Source organism: Adiantum capillus-veneris, chromosome 8 (genome assembly GCF_014529385.1).
Source record: "Adiantum capillus-veneris isolate H3 chromosome 8, ASM1452938v2, whole genome shotgun sequence".
NCBI classification, from domain to species: Eukaryota; Viridiplantae; Streptophyta; class Polypodiopsida; order Polypodiales; family Pteridaceae; genus Adiantum; species Adiantum capillus-veneris.
Window position 1 is genome coordinate 151,975,218 of NC_140938.1, and position 23,484 is coordinate 151,998,701.

The 23,484-nt window shown below is 44.7% G+C and overlaps 1 pseudogene; it reads right to left on the minus strand.

The window, feature by feature from the left end:
- Positions 1–20,321: 20,321 nt before the first annotated feature.
- On the minus strand, positions 20,322–20,840 carry LOC147453171 (L-type lectin-domain containing receptor kinase VIII.1 pseudogene; annotated as a pseudogene).
- Between the last annotated feature and the right edge of the window lie 2,644 nt (positions 20,841–23,484).

The following is a 23,484-nucleotide window of genomic DNA, read 5'->3' on the forward strand; positions in this document are numbered from 1 at the left end:
TGAGGCAGACCTTCCGAATCTGCCATACTTAAGGTGCGTGACGATGGAAGTGCTGCGGCTGTCGCAGCCAGGCCCGTTTGTGGCACCCAAAGAGTGTCTGAAGGCGACGAAGGTGGCACAGTATGAGATACTAGAGAACACGATGGTGATATACAATCTGTTTGCACATGGGAGGAATCCAAAGGTGTGGCCGGAGAAGACGGAAGAGTTTGTGCCGGAGAGGCACATGCAGAACGTGCAGGGCAAGGGGTTCAGGATGGAGAATGGCCCAGGGCCTGAGTTCCACTACACTGCCTTCAGAGGAGGCAGAAGGAGGTGTGCAGGGGCCTCGCTGGCCATGATCATAGTCATGCTTGTAGTGGGTCGCCTTTCAAAGATTCAACTGGGCGCCTCCTGTTGGCATGAGCAAGGACGACATAAACCTAACTGAGGTTTTTGGGTTGTCCACTCCCTTGGCTGCCCCCCTCTTTGCTGTTGCAACTCCTCGCTTGTCAATCGACCCCTAGACAAATCCACCCAGTAGTCCAATATTATTCTGCTCCTATCGACTCTCACTTCATTCCGTCATCGTCTCTCTCTCTGACTACAAGAGGTTGTGTGCTCTTGTGACGCTGTTAGCGACGGAAATACACTGGGTTTTTATAACCCCTGGCGTCGCTAAAACCGTCGCTACGAGAGCGTCGCTATAACCGTCGCTATAGGCGTCGCTATAACCGTCGCTATATGCGTCGCTATATAGAGACGCTCATAGCGACGGTCATAGCGACGGTTATAGCGACGTTTACACAGAAGTCTATAGCGACGCTTATAGCGACGCTCCAGAGCCATAAATAGCGACGGTTATAGCGACGCCCGAGAGATTTTTTTTTTGGTGATAGGGCATTGAATGCCCTGCCACCCATCAACCATATTGTACTTGATTCACCTTTTTAAAAAAGTGCAAGGGTAGATAATAGACCCAAAATAGTCACCCACAAGACGCATTGTTTGCAAAATTGACAAGTGTAAAATTGACAATTGTACACATCATAGGCAAAATGAATTGATTGGCAAATGTAATAATGACAATTGTACAACATCATAGGCATAAAGAATTGATTGGCAAAATGAACTGCGGTGACAAATGTAATAATATACATGGTTCAAAAAGACGTATAAAATCCGTCTCATGATACATAAGCTATGAGAAACCCTAAACTAATGCTATCTAGCTACGGCTAAACTGACGTCGTCTAGTCAGACGTCTCATCGCGTCCAAGCGGCGTATCTGTCGGATTCTGCAAAAAAAGACAATAAGACAGCTTTCAGTAAGTATAAACATATAACGACATTTATAAAACAATACAAAAAATAGAAAAGAGTAAACCCTAATACTAACCATGCCGCCGCGAGAACTGAGAATGCCCATCAGGGCGTTTAAGCCCTTCCTGCCTGCGTACTCGTGCTCGTACGGTGTGGGATCACGTCCTGTCATCGACCACTGTCAAAACATACAAAGATTTCATTATGTTAAAATTAAAAAACTCATAAACCCTAAACTATCGAACATAAAGAGCAATGCGAAAACACTTACAAAATCGACCTCAAATGATGCCCATCCACCGCTCCCCAAGTGGTGCGAGCTCCCTACCTCTACGCTCTGGCTGCATCCTTTTGTTGCTTCCACTTGTCGGGATTCTCGCGTGCTGCTTTCTTCACATTCTTCCAATCTTCTTTGGCCAGTCAATCTGGCCTGTTCCACCCATGCTTGATTGCTTTTTGCACTTCGGAACGCTTGTGTTTGCAGTATTCGCGCATTCGAATCTTCATTAGGTCTTCATTGAAGCGTTGATCCCGTGTTGGAACGGGAAACTCATCATGAAGTATGCTGATGACTCTGTTTTTTAAATCACTTGGTACTTCACTCCATTTGTTTAGTATGTAGTGTCTAAACAGCTGAGAGCAAAGACCACGCATGCGCGAGATCACCTTCTTGCCGTCATCATCCATGATGATGCCGCCGCTGAAGTCGACGGAGTAAGGCAAGCCCTCTGGCCGGTAACGCGTGAACTTGGGTGTCCCGGCAGGGGTCTCTAGCGGCGTGTCGATGGGGGTACAGACGTTAGGTGTCTCCACCGGCGTCTGGGCCCCGAAGCGAGGAGTGTCGAGTGGGGTGGCTCCTGGCGGAGTAGGTAGAGGTGTGTAGCTGCTAGGAACAGTCAGCCGTGCAAAACTTGGCGTAGATGGCGATGCTGTGGCTGGTGTGGGGGCGGGCAAAGAAGGGGAGGGTAAAGAGCCTCGTCGAACACGAGGCGGTGTGGAGGTATCCGTGGCGGAATCCCCACAACAACCGCCACCGCCACCACTAGAGCGCCGGTGTCTACACGAGTGTGAAGCTCGTCTCGTCGACGCCGAAGCTTCGGAGCGCGCCGAATGCTCCGAAAGAGAGGGAGATGCGGATGGAGTAGGAACGCGCGATGATGCGCCAGAGCGATGACGCTCCACGTACCACTGTCTCTATTGCGGTGACAAAGAAGATAGAAACTCCTTATCATCCATACCTGCATTAAACACACGAATATTTAAACTTAATATTGAATGAATAGAGTAGACAATGACGCAAAGAACATTAAATACAATGACGTAATGACGCATATAAATACAATGACGCAATGAATTGAGTGATAGAAGAGGCAAGTCGAAAACTCAAAATTTTCAATCAAAAGATGAGAGCACGAGTAGAAAAGAGTGTTATACACCATGGAAGGTACTTAGAGAGCCAGAGCTTTTACAACACGGAGCAAAATTGTTCAAATACAATATTTGTGGCTTTAAGAGATCTCTCTCTCATCCTCGCATAACTCAGCATAACTTCCTATATCTATATAGAGCTCTCCGTTTAAACACATATCCTCTGTTTCATTTTGTAGCTCCTCTACATGCACCCCATATAGAGTAGTAGCATCTTGATGCTCGTCTGGCACCACCGCAGCGGCTTCTGATTGAGCATCTTCTCTAATCTCCTCCATTGATGCCGTTGTGATTGGCACATGGTAGCCTTCATACGTCGTTGCACTATGAGGGGCTACCTCTATGACGTACCACCAGTTTGATGTAGACTTTGTAGGATGAAATATTACCTGCCAGAGCCACATAACTTACATGAGAGCTTTCAAGCACATAACTTGTAAAAGGGGGATGTTAACTATTTACATACTTACTTGTTCACAATGCTCTGGTAGTACGAAAGTGTCTCTTAGGTCAGTCCATTTCTTAGTAGAATCCACCTCAAGAAAACCGGACTCTCATCTACGCACAGTAGCGTTGCGACCCTCCATGATTATCTTGAACCATTGCACGTCGAACAAGTCGACAAAAAATCCTCTGTAATCGATCCTCAAAATCTCTTGCAGCGTGCCGAAGTAAGTGAGTTCCGCCACCACAGGATCTGCATCAGAGGAACGTCGTCGACTAGACTGTTCAAATTTTGCCATGATTCCACAATCTTGAGTAAAACGCTTTTTGTCGATTCGTTCCACCCTAAAATGTCGACCTTTACACCATGCTGCTGTGTATGACTTATACTACAACGAACAAAGATTATGAGTGGCCGTTCAAACGTTTAGAAATAAAGTCACTAGCATGTCGTACATTGCAAACTTACCTTGGTCGTGCAACCCCGAGAGTACTCCCACTCTTCCTCAGTCACTTCGTCACCGCATTGTTGTGCGCTTTTCAATTGGTTGTGCAACCATCTTAAGCTCATGAAGGTTGGTAGGCTCTCCAGAACATTCGGATAGTGCATCGGTGGTCGTCTTCCCCGTCTCCACTCGATTCGTGCCCTTTGTCGCTCTTGCTTTGCATCCTCATATTGTGAAATCCACTTTTGCATCACTGGATTGTGAAGCATGCAAAATCGGTTGATTTTAGCCTCTAGATCTTTCGTCATCTTCTTCTCAACACCGAGATTGCACATGACAATCCCAGATATGCGCTCATCATCTATGGTTCGCCATAGCGTGTCCCGGGCTTTATCAAATCCGTCTAGCCACTCTCCAATGTACACTAGGGACTCTGATACCAACCAACCTTCTGCCATGCTACCCTCCGGACGTGCCTTTTGACGCACATATCCCTTAAGCGTTTTCATGAAACGTTCTAAGGAGAACATCCATTTGGAATGAACTGTGCCAGCTATTTCCACCTCATCAACTATGTGAACAAGAAGATGCACCTGAATGGTTAGCATGGTAGTAGGAAAATGTTTCTCAAACATGCACACAAGCTCCGCAGCATTTAGTTTGGCGAATGGTATGGAGTCTACGTTGATCTCCTTTTGTGAGATCCATTGCACCAGCTTTGCAAGTTTGTAGATTGTGTTACGGATGTCGAGAGACAAACATCCCTCAATGGCAATCGGTAAAATAAACTGTAAAGTATGTGCAGCAATGATATTAAAGTCCACATTTTATGCAATGATATTAAAGTCCACTATGAATGTACCTGACACATTTTATGCCAATCGTGTGACTTCAATCTGTCATCGCACATCTCCTTCTACTCTAACCATGCTTGTGCAGACATCCTTGGTGGCTCTCTTCCCAAAAAGCCGTCGCGTAACACATGATTCTCTGGAAGATACGCTTGATGACCTTCGTAGATTTGCTTCTTCAGTGAAGGCGCCCTACGTGCATTCAGTCTAGGTCCACATGTGACACATGCTCTGTATCCGCTTGTTTGAAGCCCTGCATGTATACACATGATAATAGATCAACTATGGGAAAAAACAAGATTTACAGTGTCTGAGTGAGGAGTGTCAATAGATCACCTGAGCATTCTGTTAGCCCGGGATAGTCATGCATGGTCCACATTAGAATGCTTCTGATCAAAGCATTCCGTCGTCTTGTGTGTCGGCTCATATCCACCACCTCTATGCCAATCCACAATTGTTGTAACTCTTCCAATAGTGGACGAAGATACACATCCATATTCTCCACTTTATATCGCCCTGGCACAATCAAGCTTAGCCATAGGTGCCCCTTCTTCGTAGTCAACCACAGGGGAATATTGTAGTTGAGGATGACAACGGGCCATACACTGTAAGATGTTGATCTTTGACCAAATGGATTTACGCCATCCATAGCCAGGCCTAAGCGCAAATTTCGAGCTTCCCTAGCAGAATCCGACCATGTTCCATCTATATGTTTCCAGGCTGCGCAATCTGCAGGAATTCGTAGCACACCATCCGAAGATTTATTCTCCTCATGCCATGATGCTAGGGCGGCCATGGACTTACATTCGAAGAAATGCTTGATGCGAGGAAGCAGAGGAAAATGTCGCAAAACCTTTGTGGAATTTTTGTCCCGTGGAGATCTACTCAATATCTTTCGGAATCACATTTCGGACACTTCTCCATGTCTATGTATTCCCCTCTGAAAAGAATGCAGTCATTAGGACAAGCGTAGATAGAATTGTAATCCATCCCCAAGTTTCGCAAAATCTTTCTTGCTTCATCTCGGGAATCTGGCATCACATTGTCAACTGGTAGTATGTGCTCTTTAAGCAATCTACACAACATAAAAATACGATACAGTCGTGTAAAAATCTATCAAATCATTATACATTTAGAGTTTTATTAAAGTAAACTAATTGTAATAGATCACCTGAAAAGCGCTGTAACGCTAGTGTCACTCCATCCAAACTTTGCCTGCATGTTGAGAAGAACCAGGAGTGCTTTCAATCTAGACATACGTGCTCCATTATACAATGGCGTATCGGCTTCACTTTTCATATCATCATAGATAAGCCTTTCTGAATCCATGATCGTCTCGATCATTTCATCAATCTCGGGCTCAAACATTGCCTCGTTGGGAATGTGCTCTGCATGATCATCCCCCGAGCTGTCAGAGGCTACATCTTGTGGCCTCACATATGCTGCTTGACCAAAGCGCCTGCGAACACGTTTATTGGGTTGCAAGATTGCTGCTTGTTGGTCAGTGTCATAGTCCGACGAGTTATAATTGGCAACAACTCGATCTATAATAGATGGATCGAACTTGCAAAATTCGCGAACGTGCTGCAACGAAACACGTCTTGTCCATCGAACAGCATGCTTACATTGATTACAAGGACATAAGACTCTCGTTGAGAGATAGGTGTTTCGGTTGGACTGTCCCACATCCTCGTCACTACTCATAATGAGGATACAAATCTTATAACCTGGACAACAAATTTAATATTCTATTGGCATTCTTCGTCTTATCTCTCTCTCTCTCTCTCTCTCTCTCTCTCTCTCTCTCTCTCTCTCTCTCTCTCTCTCTCTTTACCTCACATTCTCTAGTCATGTCCAATCCCTGCACACCTCGGTCTAGAGGTGCACGGAGATCAGAACCACCGGGTTATAATCTCGTCTTTATTGGTCAATACCTATATTTGTGGGTACAAGAAATCTACAAACCCACGTCTACATGATACTGCATGTAGTGGACAAAACCCCTTTGCCTCTTCTCTAGCTGTAGCACTTCACAACATCTTAACATCTTTTCACAGTAGATCTTTTCACTGTTCGTCTAACTCTAAACCCTAAACCGTAAGTAATTCTTGCGTGGACTCGATCTAACGTAAATAAGCGTAAATCTAAATAAACGTAAATCTAACTAAAAATAAACCTAAATCTAATTTAACGTAAGTCTACATCTAACCTAATCTTTAACGTCTTTTGGGATAGTTTCCTACGACGTTAAAACTCTCTTCTTCTTGTGTGTGTGTGTGTGGGTAAACCTAAATAAACCTAAATAAACCTAAGTCTAATCTAATATAACATAAATCTAAATCTAACGTAAATTATGTTATAGTAAAAACAAAGAACTAAACTATCACGGATTATAAGAACCTTAAAATTGATTTAACACATAATTTTTCACATAACTCGGCAAGAGTTGGCATTCTCATCACTAAAGATGTGAGAGTTAACTTCTGGCGGTGACGTTGCCTCATCTCCATCCACATCTGACGACAGCAATTGGCCCTTTAGACCGTTCTTGCTCTTGTTACTAACTTTGAAGTTGCTGTTGAATGACTAGAGGTTGTTTAGATGGTCATTGTGTCGGGGATGTAGTGACTCTTGCCGCCCTGAAGATCCACCTTCTTCCCTATATTCTGAAGACATTTCACCAGTACTTTTGGATCGACAGAGCCCACCATGAGTGAAGGCAGCAATACCCTATATTCCATTGAGGGCTTTCTTCACCCGCTTCATGCAAGCATCGCAGTCTATGGAGACCTAAATCTAATCTAATATAACGTAAATCTAAATCTAGCATAAATAAGCGTAAATCTAATGAAAAATAAACCTAAATCTAATCTAATTTAGCTTAAATAAACCTAAATCTAATTTAACATAAGTCTACATCTAACCTAATCTTTAACGTCTTTTAGGATAGTTTCCTACGACGTTATAACTCTCTTCTTCTTGTGTGTGTGCGCGTGTGTGGATGTGTGTGCCAATAAAAAGAGATAAATGGTATAACCTTTCTATCACCCATGCCAAGTATGATAGATTGGTTATGCCATTTCCCTCTTGAATAATAGGTCTTGAGTTCAACTCCTCGTCGGCTAGATTTTTAAGTCTTTTAATTTTAATTAGTTTCCTACGACGTTAAATTAGTTTCTCTCTCTTTCTCTCTCAATGTGTGCGTTTTTTTGTTTATGCATGTTTTCTCTCTCTTTTCCTCTCTCAATGTGTGCGTTTTTTGTTTATGCATGTTCTCTCTCTCTTTTCCTCTCTCAATGTGTGCGTTTTTTGTTTATGCATGCTCTCTCTCTCTTTTCCTCTCTCAATGTGTGTGTGCATTCTTTGTTTATGTATGTGTGTGTGCGTTTTTGTTTATGTTTGTACTCTCTCTCTCTCTCTCTCTCTCTCTCTCTCTCTCAAAAACACTATGTGTGTGTGTGTGTGTGTGTGTGTGAGAGAGAGAGAGAGAGAGAGAGAGAGAGAGAGAGAGGGAGAGAGAAAGAGGGAGAGAGAAAGAGGGGAAGGGAACATGAGAGTGAGGAGAGGGAAGGAGCATACCTGGCTCTCCTTCCTCTCCTCGTGTGTGTGTGTTTGTGTGTGTGTGGAGAAGAAAGAGAGAGAGAGAGAGAGAGAGAGAGAGAGAGAGAGGGAGAGCGTTACCTGCTCCTTGCTTGAGGGCGCCGAAAAACTCAGATCTGAGATCTGAGTTTTTGGGCGCTCTCTGTTATTTTTTTAGCCCAGTCGGCGTCGCTATGAGCGTCGCAAATTTACTTGTAAATTTGCGACGCTCATGGCGACGCCGGGAATTTTGTTTTTGAGCGTCGCTATGTGAGCGTCGCTAATATGAATAGCCTCTTGTATTGTCTCTCTCTCTCTCTCTCTCTCTCTCTCTCTCTCTCTCTCTCTCTCTCTCTCTCTCTCTCTCTCTCTCTCTCTCTCTCTCGCGCGCGCGCGCGCGGGCGCACAGGGCTGTGCTCTCTCTGTGTCCGCCATTGCAGGGTTGAGGTTGAACGAGGAAGCTGAAGAGATGGAACACCTCTCTCTCTCTTTCTCTCTCTCTCTCTCTCTCTCTCTAGCATGCTTTTGGACAGACTGGGCATTGGGCAAGATATTGTCCAGGTGGGGGAGGAGGTGGTTATCGTGGTGGTGAACGTGGGGATCGGGACAGCAGAAGTGACCGTTATGGAGGGGGCGGAGGAAGTCGCTATGGGGGTGAGCGCAATGGCGATAGATATGGTGGCGGTGATCGTAGTGGCAACCGGTATGGTGGGGGGCGTCCCAGCTCTAACTGTGATCGCTACGTCCCAGCTCTAACCGTGATGGTGGCAACCGTGATCGCTATAGCAGTGGTGGCCCCTCAAGAAGTGATGGTGGTGGGTACAAAGATCGGTCAGGCCCTTATGATCGTGAATCAGGGGGTAAATATGGTGGGGGTGGTAGTGGAGGTCATCGTAGCTCTTACGATGATCGTGATTAACTCAGATGCTTTGGTTTGCAACAATCAAGGGTTTTGGGATAGGATATTCTCGTTAATCTCTGCACTGGAAGGATGCACACAACAGTTAGGATGTCGCTGTTGCTAAAGGTTTCTAAGGCAATTGCAATTTTATACATTTTTGCATCACAAACTCCTGCATTTAGCCAAAGTGGGGCTTTGTTTTGTAAAACATGACATATTCCAGGTTTTCATGATGGAAATATAGATACTTTTTGGTTCAAAAGAGAGAGAGAGAGAGAGAGAGAGAGAGAGAGAGAGAGAGAGAGAGAGAGAGAGAGAGAGAGAGAGAGAGAGAGAGAGAGAGAGAGAGAGAGAGAGAGAGAGAGAGAGAGAGAGAGAGAGAGAGAGAGAGAGAGAGAGCTGGCATTTTCCTTACAGATTGCAATAATGCTCTTTACCTTCCCTTGGTCTTCATGCCTCGTGACATTCTCACTGGTTTTGTCTCTCATAGCAATTGCCTTCTTGCAGACCCTGTCCTCTGGCTAGCCATTCTTCTAGGTCGACATCGCGCTTCTCCCCACACACATCGCTATCACTTTCTGGCCCCCTTCTTACTTTCCTTTGCTTTGCGATTTTTTCCTCCCTTCTTAACATTATAGTGTTGGAGTTGAGTTACTCTGTTAACTGCTTGCACTAATTTTTGACTGCAGCTTAAAGTTTCCATGGGTATGGGTTTTTAAACTGTGCATCTGGCATACTACTGAGGTGCCTTATGATTAAAGAAAGGTTTAATTTTCTGGGCATGCAATCATGCGCACAAAAGAAGATGGGGTTGCCTTTATCTTTGCTACCTCAGATCCACGTCTTCATGTTGATCGACTGGCTGGCTGGATGCAATATTTGACAAAGAACAACTGATCTGGCTTTGTAGTGAAAATTGGGAATGCTTCGACACAGTACATATTACTAAAAATATGGGTTTGGTAGCACTAGATATGGCTTTCACTAAACTCTATTAGTGCTACTTACCTCATTGGCTCTTAACTTTGATTCTCAAAATACGAGATTGATCTCATCTGTTTAGAGTACATTTGGCTGATTGTTTTGCTTTCATCTTTGCCCTAAGTAATACTAATGCTATGCTCATAACCTGGGGCATAATATTAGGTGATTAAGCGTGTATAGCAAATTTGGATAGCTGGTCCACTTCTCTTTGGCACTAAAAAGCGCCATATCAGGCGGTGTGTAAGGGCGGCTTCACAAACATCTGGGCCGCTGATTGTATTTGGATGGTTGTACGTACTGGCTCTGATTTGCTTTACCGATTGAAAAAGGTTTTTGCTATAGAGCTGTCTTGTGACTTTTTGGCATAAGACTTCTATATTCTACTGATTCTTACTTTAGCATTGCTTGAGTATTTGATCTAACTAGTCGGCTTAATGTACGGCTAATCTAGGCTTTTTGGTTGAGGTAGGCAGACCTCAACCTAAATGATTTGCAGTATGTTGGCTTTATAAAGAACTTTGGCTCTCCTTAGTCGTTGATTATGGGCATAGTTTTTTGGCTTTCCTAAGTTGTTAACTATGAGAATATTCTCTCCACTAAGTAGTTTTTTTCCCTCTTTCTGAAGGGCCCGACTCTGGTCCGTACAATATTGTTGTAGTTGCAAAAAATGGCTTCTCAAATCATTTTGTAATTTTTCTTGGAAAAATTCAGCTCGGGCAAAGTTGGGAATTATTTGAGATAATTTTTAAGTTTGACATGGAAAACAACTGATAGGTTCTTTGACACCTGCTATACATAGTCAAGTCTAACAAAATCTTTGGTCTTGACTATATGGATGCAGGTGAGAATTCTATCGTTACTTAAAAAGGCTTAGCGTTGCTGCAGCCCAACTCTAAATATCCCTCTTTCGAATGCAGTGATAATTACACGCTATATTCTCATTCTTTGGATTTTGGTCTTGCCTTGGTACTCTTCTCTTGTGGATTCCAAGTATGTTTCTATCGGCATGCCTCGTGATTTTCTCACTTTTTAGAGATGTTAATATCCCAATTTTGAGATTGAAATGCATTTCTGAAATGTAAATATCCCAACTTTGAGATCTAAAGACATTTTTGAGATGCAAATACCTTAAATTTGATAATACAGATATTGCTACCACATGTTTTCTTTAATGCTATTTCATCTTTTTCCTTACAGATTGCAATAATGCTCTTTATCTTCCCTTGCTCTTCGCAGGCCTTGTGATATTATCACTTGTTAGGTTAGCTTCATGAGTAAAATGCATGCAGCAACAGCAACCTTGCCCCATGCCAAACCTTGTTGATGACCTGGTCAATCTTCAGACATGATGATGAGTCTTGGTGACCTAGTTTGTAACTTTCTACCTATTAGGTGTCCCCAATTTTGGAGTCATTAGTTTGCTTGGAATATGGAGAGATGCGGTTGGGCCTTGAGGAGAAAAAAACAACTCATGGCACGTGGAGAGAGAGAGAGGATGGACATGCCATGCGTCGACGAGCGCAGAGAGAGAGAGAGAGAGAGAGAGAGAGAGAGAGAGAGAGAGAGAGAGAGAGAGAGAGATAAAGATTTTCTCTGCATGGGATGGGATGCCGTCTGTTTCCTCTGTCGGATCCTGGGGAAGAGGCAGGGCATTGCTCCTCAGGCTGGGACAGCAGCGAAATCTGCAAGGTGGGCTGGGCGCGCCGGTGATCTGCCTGCTCACATCTGCACGAGGGCCGTTTTTTTTGCCATTTGGGACAAGGGTAGCGGTTGGTGACTAATGGGAGCATTAGTCGCAAGAAGTTGCAGGGCGGGGGGCTGGGCCTCACTGTGGATGGAGCTGAGCAGTTGTTGTGCAGGGGCGCACGGGGGAGGAATGGCGAACCAGGTGGTGCGACGGCCGAGGGAAGAGAGAGGAGAGAGGGGGGGGGGGGACGAATCTGGGGAGATTCCCCTTAATAGGGCGATAGACCGAGTAGGTGGACCTAGTCCCTATAATCTTTTTTTCGTTTGTTTTAATAGGAATCTGTGGAGATGCTGGTATGCCTTAGAGGAAGAAAAACAATGGGCATAGCACGTGGAGAGAGAGAGAGAGAGAGAGAGAGAGAGAGAGAGAGAGAGAGAGAGAGAGAGAGAGAGATGACGTGTGTCAAATTGTTTAGGCGATTTTTTGTGCTATGAGAAGTTGGATTTGCTCGTGACTGCAGGTGGGAGGCGGACTAGAGACGCACGCCGAGGAGAGACAGAGGCCAACAAGGGGAGAGAACTAGAGAGAGATGGCGCAGGTGCATGGATACAGGGCATAGATGGAGAGGTTGTGTGTGTGTGGGTGGGTGTGGCGAGGCGACAACCCTTAGTACACCTGCTCCATCCCCATCCAGCTCAATGCGCACACATAAATCGTAGCAATGCTCCCTCGTCCTTGGTGAGCTTGTGTATCCCCCTTATAGATTGCGTCCCCCTGTCACATGCTTGCGTAACCCTGTGAGGTGCTGTGTCACTCCATGCGGGCTCACAGATGCAACAGTGAAATCATGCGTTCTCTTTGTTGCTTTTATTAGCTACAGACAGAACAACGCTCATGTCTTCGATGAGGGTGACGAGTAGAAGCAAGGGCCACTGAGGTGCACGAGGCATGGAAGCACGATGTTCTCTGTCTGTAGCCGGGACTGGATGCGCGACAGGGGGTTGATATGCGTGAACTGGGTTGGAAGAGCTTTTCCTTTTAAAATTTGCAAGATCGAGACGAAATCTTTATCGCTAATTAATTGAGTTTTTGCAAATAGACCCAAGTATTCCCCTCTAATCATTCTTCTAGTATTGTTCCATCTATACTGTTTTAAAAAGAAGAAAGGGACACATGCACATTTGGCTTAGATTAAACAAAAGTGCAAGAAAAAACAAGAGCTAAGGTCGCACCTTAGAGCTGCACTCTAAAATGAGAAAGTGATAGATACAGATCTGTGACTGTGCCTAAGGTTTAGCACAGACCACCTTTCTCGGGTTTGCCTTACAACATCAGAACAATAGTGGCCATTGCTACTGTTGTGCCCGTTGTTGGAGCAAGAATAATCTTGCATGTCTTACTTTAGCCAAAAAAAAGTGAAGAGCCTTTGGCTACACAAATTTGAGAGAAATCGAATCAAAACATATACAGTAAGAACGTACCCTACTAGTTAACATTGTCCTTAATAGAAACAAACCAACTGCTATGAAACCCAGTCTGACACTTGACTAGAACCTTTGAGCCTTCATCCTTCTCTTTTTACCTTCTCTTTTTAGTTCCAAATTATCCAACTCCTCTTTTATGACCGCTTTTGCAAAGTTCTTTCAACTAGTAGGTAGCCCGTCCTCCGGCCGGAAATAGAAAACGAAGGATAAAGAGAACCCTAATGCTATGTATACTCTCTCTCTCTCTCTCTCTCTCTCTCTCTCTCTCTTTGCGTGTGCCCCTGTAGTTTTCAACGTGAGGTACGACTCAAGAGAGACCACACGCCGACTCCATGTGCCCTGCAAGTCTTGGCACCAAGCAACTGCTCCCTCACACTCATGAGCTACTGAGTCCGCCCATATTGTCGGATCCTACTGCAACATTCAGCAAGCTACCCAATCATATCCCTGCAGCCTTTGCCAGAACCCTACAAAACCGCCTGCCAACCATCCCTAGCTTATACTATTACAGCTCACCAGAAAGATAGAAGGAAAATGATGTCGTTTGTGTACCGTCGAGTCATCATCGACTATGGCTATTGCACGTACTTGCCTTGCAACCAACCCGTATTGGCTTGCCACCCACACACTTGCCTTGCCCTAGCTGCCATTGCTTGCTGCAATGGTCCTTGACAACCATTCTCCCTCGTCTTGTTGCCTTGCTGACAGCAGTCACTTTTGATGCTTGATGGGCAGCAAGGACGTAGACACACTACATGAAGTACTACATAGGGCAATTTTCTTCTGTGATGGATGGCCACCACCCCTGTCATTGGGTTTTTGCCCAGCCCGATCTGGACATGTAGAAGCATCAAACTCGCTTCTCCATCGATTGTCTTCAGCAACAAAGTTGGTGGCGATGTAGAAGTACCGCACTCTTTCATGGAAGTAGATCTTTGCAATCCATGAACTTCTTCATCTTGTTTCTTACAAATTAAGCTCTTGTTGTCTCACTTCTTCCTCCCATGAAGAAGACCACCCTTCTTGTCAGAGTGGCCATTCCTCCTTGCATTGCCGAAGCATGTGCCGCTGTGCAACATGAACAAAAATAGAGTAAGCAGTCGCTTGCCCCGTGCAAACCAGCTCCACAGGCCCCACACTGAAGAATCAAAATGACAACTGGCATCTAATTTTAGTATTAACAGATAATAAAAGATGAAAGCCAAAAGGCACATCGAACGTGTATACATTAACAGACACAACTAATCGAAAAAAAGCGTTCTGTCTATCTCTCTCTCTCTCTCTCTCTCTCTCTCTCTCTCTCTCTCTCTCTCTCTCTCTCTCTCTCTGTGTACGCGCAGCAGCGCTCTGTCTGTATTTTTCATATTTCTACATGGTATCGAGCTAGAGAGGCGCGCAGACCCTCCACGAACCTTAACCGGCGTTCCCTTCCCTCTGGTGTTGCTGATCCGGACAGCCTCATCTGATGGCGCAAGGGAGTCGCTCCTACAAGATTGACAGGCTAACGGACACTAACTTTCAACCATGGAAGACAAAGATGGCAATGATCCTCCAAACACAGGATCTAATGGCAATAGTTGACGGCACTTCTGTGTGCCCCGCCCCGACGGCTCCTACACATGCTGATTGGATGGCGAAGGACCTTAAAGCAAGGCTCGAAATGCTTCTTCATATGGAAGATGCGCAGACGCAAACGGTACGCACACTCACCACAGCAAAGGCAATCTGGGATTACTTGATTGCTACATACGAAAGGAAGAACAAGGCATCTCAGGTAAATCTGTACAAAAAGTTAAATACATTGATAATGGAAGAAGATGGTGAGGCTGATAAGTTCATTCGCCTCAGGCGTTTGGCCATGGATGATCTTATCATTTCTGGTCTTGTTCTTCCTGATGAATTCCAAGCTGTCTTACTTCTTGCTGCTTTGCCTCCTAGTTGGCAGCCCTTTATAACCACTAAAACCAACTTACCCAATCTCACATTGCCCATTCTTATCCCTTCAATCCTTGAGGAATATGAGATGCGACGCACCATAGTTCCAAATGCCTCTTCAACATCCACCAACATTGCCATGTATTCCCGTAATATGCCCTCTCGAGGGCGCAAATTTAGACCCTCTTCCACCCGAACACAATTCCAAGGTGCGTCTTCATCAAACTGGCGACCTAGATCCTCATCACATCCGTCCTCACGGTCTAATAGACCAAGTACATCCCGACAACCTTTCCGTTTTCCTAAACCATATTGTAATGGCTGCAAAGTTACTGGTCATGATGATCGGAATTGCTGGAAACAACATGGTCGTCCACGAAGGAACCATGCAAATTACGTCTCAAACTCCGCCTCGGATGAGGAATCCGACTTGGATGACTTTGAAGCGTCTTCTCAATCTTCTCAGGAGGACATCCTTTTATGTCTCATGGCCTCACATATATCAGAACCTCTACCTTACAATATACCTACCACCTCTTGGATTTTAGACTCTGGCGCTACATGTAATTTAACATCCAGCCGTGAGGACTTGAGAAATTATAAACCATTGACTAAATCCTTTGAAGTTCGCTTTGGGAATAATAGCACTCAACAAGCCTTAGGAGTAGGAACAACACACATTATGCTATCTGATGGCAATGTAGTGGCTGTTGACAAAGTATACTATGTTCCCCATATCGCTAAAAATCTGATCTCTGTCAGCCAGATTGCACAAACCGGCACTAAGGTCGAGTTTGGAGCTAACCATTGTACAATCAAACATCACCTTCCTCGCGGTGGTCGGTATGAAGTACTAGGCCCCAAAATTGGAAAACTTTACCTTTTGGGACACACAAAACCTTCAGAAGAATGCCACAGTACCTCTTTGACCCCTAACCCCGACTATAGTACGCTACTATGGCATTATCGTTTAGGGCACCTTAACTTAGCCACAATGCAAACAATAGCCAACCGCAACTTAGTAAATCATTATGCATTACCAAGGAAAAGTCGCCTAGATCTGTGTGAAGGATGCATATATGGGAAACTAGCTAATAAGAAATACCCAACCAGCACAACCTCCACAAGCCAACCCTTAGAGCTTGTTCATTCTGATTTGTGCGGACCACTACCAGTCATATCCCTAACCCGACACAGCTACTTCATTACTTTTATAGATGACTTTACAAAGTATACTATGGTAGCCTTTATCCCGAATAAAAGTGGCCAAACTGTGCTGAAAGCTTTTCAATCCTATCACACCACTGTGACCGCTCACACAGGCTTACCCTTACGAGCCCTTCAAACCGACAATGGAGGTGAATATACGTCACATATATTTCAGTCCTATTGCCAACAACATGGAATTTGCCAAAGGCTTACTGTACCTCACAACCCTCAGCAGAATGGCATAGCTGAGAGAATGAACCGCACTCTAATGAACATGGCCAAGAGCATGCTTAAGATTGCTGGCCTGCCTCCCCCCTTTTGGGAAGAAGCGGTTGCGACTTCTTGCTACCTCCAAAATCGTGTATACACACGTAGTACCAACAATATCCCATACACCTTATGGTATGGCCAGAAGCCTGATTTTGCCATCCTACGCATCTTCGGCTGTACCGCTTATGCTCATGTTCCGCCAACACAACGACATAAGCTTAGCGACCATGCAATAAAAGCCATATTCGTCGGCTATGGCGAACCCTACGGCATCAAGGGCTATCGCCTATATGATATTGGAAAACGGAACTTCTTCTATAGCCGCAGCCTCATCTTTGATGAAGACTCCTTACTGTCCGTCGCCGCCGCTGGACCTCGTGTAGCTGCCTCATCCTCTCCTTCCATGTCCTCCAAAGCTACCACAAAATCCACTGGTTCGTGGCGCGCACCACCTGATCCTGCACCTGCTCTCGCTGCACCAGCAGCTCCACTCATTCCTGCTCAAGCTCGCAACCCACCCTTTATCCCTGTGGCGAAAGCACCTCCAGTTCAGCCAGTCACACCCACTGTTCCCTCACGAACCTCAGCCAGCCATGGCACTGCTCGGCACACTCGCTCATTTACTCGGCTTGATTATCGCGACTCCACTGCACCCTCCTATCCTCCATGGGATCCTACCGGACCTCGTTCAGTGCGCAGACTTCCCCCTTCACTAACTGCTGGCCCATCTTCCACAACCCGAAAGAAAACTACTTACAAACCGCTGGCCATTCAGTGGGATTCATTGGACCAGGAGCCCGCTTCTGCAACAACTGAATCACAACCCGACTCTTCAGCTGAACCTCCATCTTTTGATTGCCCCAACACGTGGCCCAACTTGCCAAACGTATCCCCTTCTACAACTTCCTCTTTGACACCTCCGCAACCTCAACAACGTACTCGTTCTCTGGCTGATATCTATAAGGAATCAGATCCGCCTCTTGCAAACCTTGTGTCTTCCTTTAATGATGACAATTTCAACGGCTCTGCCTTCACTTTACCTGAGCCGCATGCTGATGGTAATTTTGACCCGCAAACTGTGGAAGATGCACTCGCCGGACCCTACGCAACCAAATGGCGTCAAGCCATGCAAGATGAGCTTGATGCGCTGCATAAAAACAGCACATGGTCCTTGGTTCCATTGCCACCTGCACGCAAGCCTATTTCATGCAAGTGGGTCTTGCGTCGCAAACTTCACCCCGATGGCTCAGTAGCACGATATAAAGCCCGACTTGTAGCTCGAGGTTTTAGTCAAGTTGCTGGACTAGACTATGGTGATACATTCTCGCCAGTACTACGCATGTCTTCTTTTCGACTGCTCCTTGCTCTTGCAGCTGCTCTCGATCTGGAGCTTTTCCATCTTGATGTGCAGACTGCCTTTCTTCATGGTGAGTTACCGGAAGAGCTGTATATGGAAAAACCACCCTACTTTGTGTCAGAGACGGCTCCTAGCTTTGTGTGCAGACTCCGTCGTTCCCTCTACGGATTAAAACAATCACCACGGCTATGGTTTCACAAGTTTAATGAGTTTATGCTTTCCCATGGTTACCATCGGCTTAATTCTGAATCCAATGTGTACATTAGGCACACACGTGATAGCATTTTGATTGTTGCACTCTATGTTGATGACATCCCTATGCTAGGTTCAACCCGAGCAGTCATTGATCATGCTGTAAAAGAACTACAATCCGCATTTCCCATCACCATTTTAGGCAATTTGACATACTTTTTAGGATTGCAGATCATCCGTGACCGTGCTAATCAAACTATAATTGTACATCAATCATCTTATATTGAGTCAATGTTAAAAGAATTTGGTTTTTCTCATATCAAACCCGCAGTTTCACCTTTGCCTGTGACATGTAAGCTTTCGATAAAAGATTGCCCAACAAACGCACATGAAATAGAGTATATGTCACAATTTCCATTCCGGCCTCTAATTGGTAAAATGCGGTACTTAGTTACTGGTACTAGACCAGATATATGTTATGCATGCAATTTTTTGTCCCGCTTTATGCACAATCCCGGTATGGCGCATTGGAAATCATTAATTCGCGTTGTTCGCTATTTAAAACACACTACAAACTATGGGATCAAGTTTTCCTCTCAATCTACGAGTCAATCCACCCCTCTTCTTGGATGGTCTGACTCGGATTGGGGGGGGGGAATCAGATACCCGCAGATCTACTGCTGGATTTGTGTTTACTCTCGCAGGGGGCGCCATAACTTGGCAATCCAAAAGGCAACCTTCGGTAACACTTTCAACCGCTGAAGCTGAGTTTGTAGCTGTTGCACTAGCTGCTAAAGAAGGACTATGGTTACAATCCGTCATCGAAGAACTAAAGCTAATTCCTAAACCATCCTTAAAGATTTATTGTGATAACATGTCATGTATTTTCTTAGCTAGCAACCCGAAGCATTCGGAAAAGACAAAGCACGTGGATCTAAAGTACCACTTTATACGAGAACTGGTGGAATCTAAGAAGCTTGAGTTGGAGCACACATCTACACAAACGATGTGGGCTGACTTCCTAACTAAAGCTCTACCAGCTGACAAACACAAAGAATGCTCAGAACAAGTGGGCTTACTCAGAGCTCTCACAACAGAGGATGCCCTTGTCAAGGGGGCGTGAAGAATCAAAATGACAACTGGCATCTAATTTTAGTATTAACAGATAATAAAAAATGAAAGCCAAAAGGCACATCGAACGTGTATACATTAACAGACACAACTAATCGAAAAAAAGCGTTCTGTCTCTCTCTCTCTCTCTCTCTCTCTCTCTCTCTCTCTACGCGCAGCAGCGCTCTGTCTGTATTTTTCATATTTCTACACACACTCCATGACCAAACCTATTCTGGTGTCTCGCATGGATAAAGATTGTCCTAGAAGAGAGCTACAACAAGCTTGTAGTGCAAAAGCGCCACTGGTACACGATCGCATATTCACATATCCACTTCTCTTATACACCGCCCATTCATCATCATAATACATTGCATTTTCAATGTGTATGTATCCCATGATCTGCCGCCTTGACCCATTAGCTTGATAGATCATGGTGTGTTCTATCACATTGATTGAGACTTTCCGGCCCTCCTCTGCAATTCTTGCTGCCCTCAACCTCAGCCGCCTCCTCCCAACTCTCTAGACAAACCATGACATGATGACAGCAATCAAAAGGATTCATAGGGGCTGGACGATCTTGCGCTACGGCCAACCTCTCAGATGATGTCTTGGAGGCTGACATCCAAGATGAGGAGGGCAAAGGAGGGAGTGGACTTGAAGAGGGTCACTTTTGGAAGGCAAGCCGCTCCGGCCAGAATCTGCAGCACTTGCCCAACGGTGTGCCTTGAAACCGGGTCGTCCGGATGAGAACACAACAGCCCGACTTTCAGCAACCTCTCCATCTCTTGCTTATCAAAATCCCCACTCAGCCGCTTGTCAGCTGCCTCTAACCGGGCATGCGGAACGAGGAGAAGGCCGGGGGGGGGCCTAAAAATGACTTAAATTATACATTTTTGGACTCTAAGAGCTTCAAATAATCACATTTGACACATGTTTCAAGCAAATACGTATTGCTTGCGTGCGTGGTCGGTGCTTTCTTGTGTGCTTAATAAGTTGATGGAAACGTAATTTTTCAACAAACACCAAAAATTGAAAAGAGTGCTCATTGCTCAGTACATTATACAAGTAAAGAGACACAAGTTGGGAGCAAGAGACACCTGGTTTTGCATTAAGATAGGCTAACAAGGCTAGCCAAGGCGCTAGAAATGTTTAAAAAGTACATCCAATCCCCACACCCAATCCACGAGCACATTTTCCTTCGATGGCACATCCGTCTCCAAGGGCCGCCACCCACATGCCACTTCTAGCACCACCACACCATAGCTAAACACATCTTTCTTCTCCGACGCCTTTCCCGTGTGTATATACTCTGGGGCCAAATACCCCATTGTCCCTACAACTAATGTAGCATCGGGGCTCTTGTTATGGTATGCCACTTTAGCAATGCCAAAATCCCCCAGCCTTGCATTGAACCTTGCATCTAGCATTATGTTGCTTGCTTTCACATCTCTATGCACTACTTGTTGCTCACATTCCTCATGCAAGTATGCCAAAACTGTAGCCACCACACCTGTTACGATCTTGTACCTATGAGCCCAGGGAAACACTGGGCCACTCTTATTGAATACAGTCCATGTGTACAACGTATGAAGCTCTTGCAATCCATCAGTAGAAGCTAAGAGATCGACATACATATAGTCATTGACATAGCTGACCATGGGCAAACTTGCACTTAGGTGTACGCTCTGTCATACGTGTCTTTAAAAGGGACTTGATGTTGCGCCGTGAGCGAGCCACGGAAGCTCGAACAACACAATCGGGTAGACAAGCTCAATATAGAAGGACAAATGTGTCACTCACCTTCCTGCACCGCCATGGATGAGGGATTCCCGCGTCCACGATGAAGAAGAAGCTTGCGTCGTCGCCGCTCAACCGCCTCGCCTTCGTCGCTTGCGCCGCCGCAAGAGCTCAACCGCATACAGACACTCTCTCTCACATACACACACACACACACACACACACACACACACACACACACACACTCACACACACGGATACACAAACGCAAGTAGAGAAGGAGAGGAGGAGCAAGAGCACCTTGTATTAGCACTTGAGAGAATGAGGGGTTTTAGGTTAAAATGACCCTTTTATAGGTCTTAACCCTATTAACACATGGGAGTACACACTTGGGCAACCATCCCTAACCATAACCCTAAAAATAATAAAGTTGAGGAGAACCTCCCAAATACAATCCATGTGCAATAAATCATCTAACGGGACCGACAAGCTCGGCCCATGACTCAAATAATGAAATAAAGGAGACGTCCGTCATGGGTTAAGATGCCCCCCTTCCTAATGTAGATTCCGGCCTCGGAAGCTATGAATGTGCAAAACCAAACATGCGCCATTAGGAAATTTCGGAGGTCATTTGGAGGGCCTTCTAAGAAAATGTATTTTTTGCACTCTCTCTCTAGAAAAAATGACAAATAAAAGAGCTGGTCTTTCATAGTAAAAGTTCAAAAAGTGTACTTTAAGTAGATTCCTTACTCTTCTGAACATTCGTTCGTAGTGATTGAGGGATAATCCTCTTTTCAGTTGCATTGAATGAACCTCGTCAATATGGAGGGAATGAGGCTAACATGGAGGGACGAATCCGCAGCCGCTATTCACTTTCCATTAAACCTGCACATTTGGCTAATGGCACACTCCTCAAATGGCACAAATGTTACCCAAAAACGAGCCAAATATCACCTTCACATTGATTTGAACAATGAGTACCAACCATTGATTAAGCGCAGTAAAACAAACACACATATACCTCCCGCTTCCATAGACACGCTCAGAGCTCAGGAGCTAAACACATAGATATCTGGATGAGAGGCTCTCTCTACCCTAAGAATCCAATGACTAATGCGTCTCCACCGTTTGTCAATCCTACAAGCTTATTGACATTTGCTAGTGATAGAGAAAAGGGCCTTCTGGGTTATTGTAAATCACTTACAAGAGAAGCTGAAACTTACAAGAGCATTCTCCAAGCTCAACAATGTGAGATTGTTCGCCTTTCACATTTACATTCTACAGATCAGGTTACCATTTTGCAACAGAAAACAGAGGTACAAGAACTGAAAGGAAAGGTGCGAAGTTGTCAAATGAAGGACACCATCTTGGGTGGTCGTATCCGAAAGAAGAAATTGCGCAATCTTGAAACATTGCAGGTTGCATCAGGAGGTCTCAAGAAAAGAATCCGAGCATTAAGGTGATGCTTCTTGGTTGGCTACATTGTCTTAGTTAAGTAATCTTTTTGTTTTTTCTTGTTATGCATTGTTTTCATGTGTCTAAATAGTGTTAGTGAAGCAAATTTTCTGTTATTTACTTATGCATTGTCTTCATGTAGAGATTCAATCTATCTTGACAAGGAAAACATTGACCCCAAAGCCAATATAGGAAAGAGATTGAAGCCACTTATAAGTAGAAGCCTGGCAGCAGATATAGTACATGACAATAAGTTTAAGGTCCTACAACGAAATGTAGTGGACCGCTTTATTTCAGAGAACTCAGTGCCTGCAAAAGAGATACAAGGCACACTTGATTCACTTGGTGTAAGCAAAAGAGGATATTCGGCTATCCAAAAGTCTGTCTCATCCATCTTTGTTAGGAAGGGTATAAAATCCAAACTTCTACCATCAGCCTCAAGTGTTTGGAAAGAGAGGTTTCAGCTTAACGAGGCACAGGGAGACTATCTTGGACAGCCCTTTCATATTAAAGCAACTTACAGTGGCCATGGAGCAAACATGGCATATGATGAGTTCAACAATATTTTTATGGACCTGCGGATATTAGAGAAGAGAATGGTGGAGTTTTACAACATCACATTTGAAGAGTCACGTGGGGTATTACATTTTGTGTTAAAACTGGATGAGTGTGAGCTTGTTAAAGAGAAAAAGCTAGAGCGTGTTACTATTACTTTAATGAATAGAGCCCTCTCAAAGTGTCCCAGTGATGATCCTTTATATTTTAGTGTTCAATCAGAATCTAACATATGGTGGCTTGGTGCGTTTGAGGTAAGCGAGATTCTCAAGTAAGCTCAAATGTTCAGATCTACTTAAGTCTCATTTATTTTGTGTTGCAGGTAAAGAAAGAAGATCATGAGATTCTATATTGGGTGTTCCATCGAACTAATATTCCGGAGGTGATTGATCGACAGACTAACCAGGGAGAGGTACTACGTCTAGATGGAAGGGGAGACTTTCAAGTTCAGTGGCATCTTGTAGGTGACCTCAAAACATTAAAGTGCATGTATAATTGTGGAATGGGTGCAATGGCAAAGTCACCGTGTTTGTTCTGCATGGAGCCTGCAAAGGT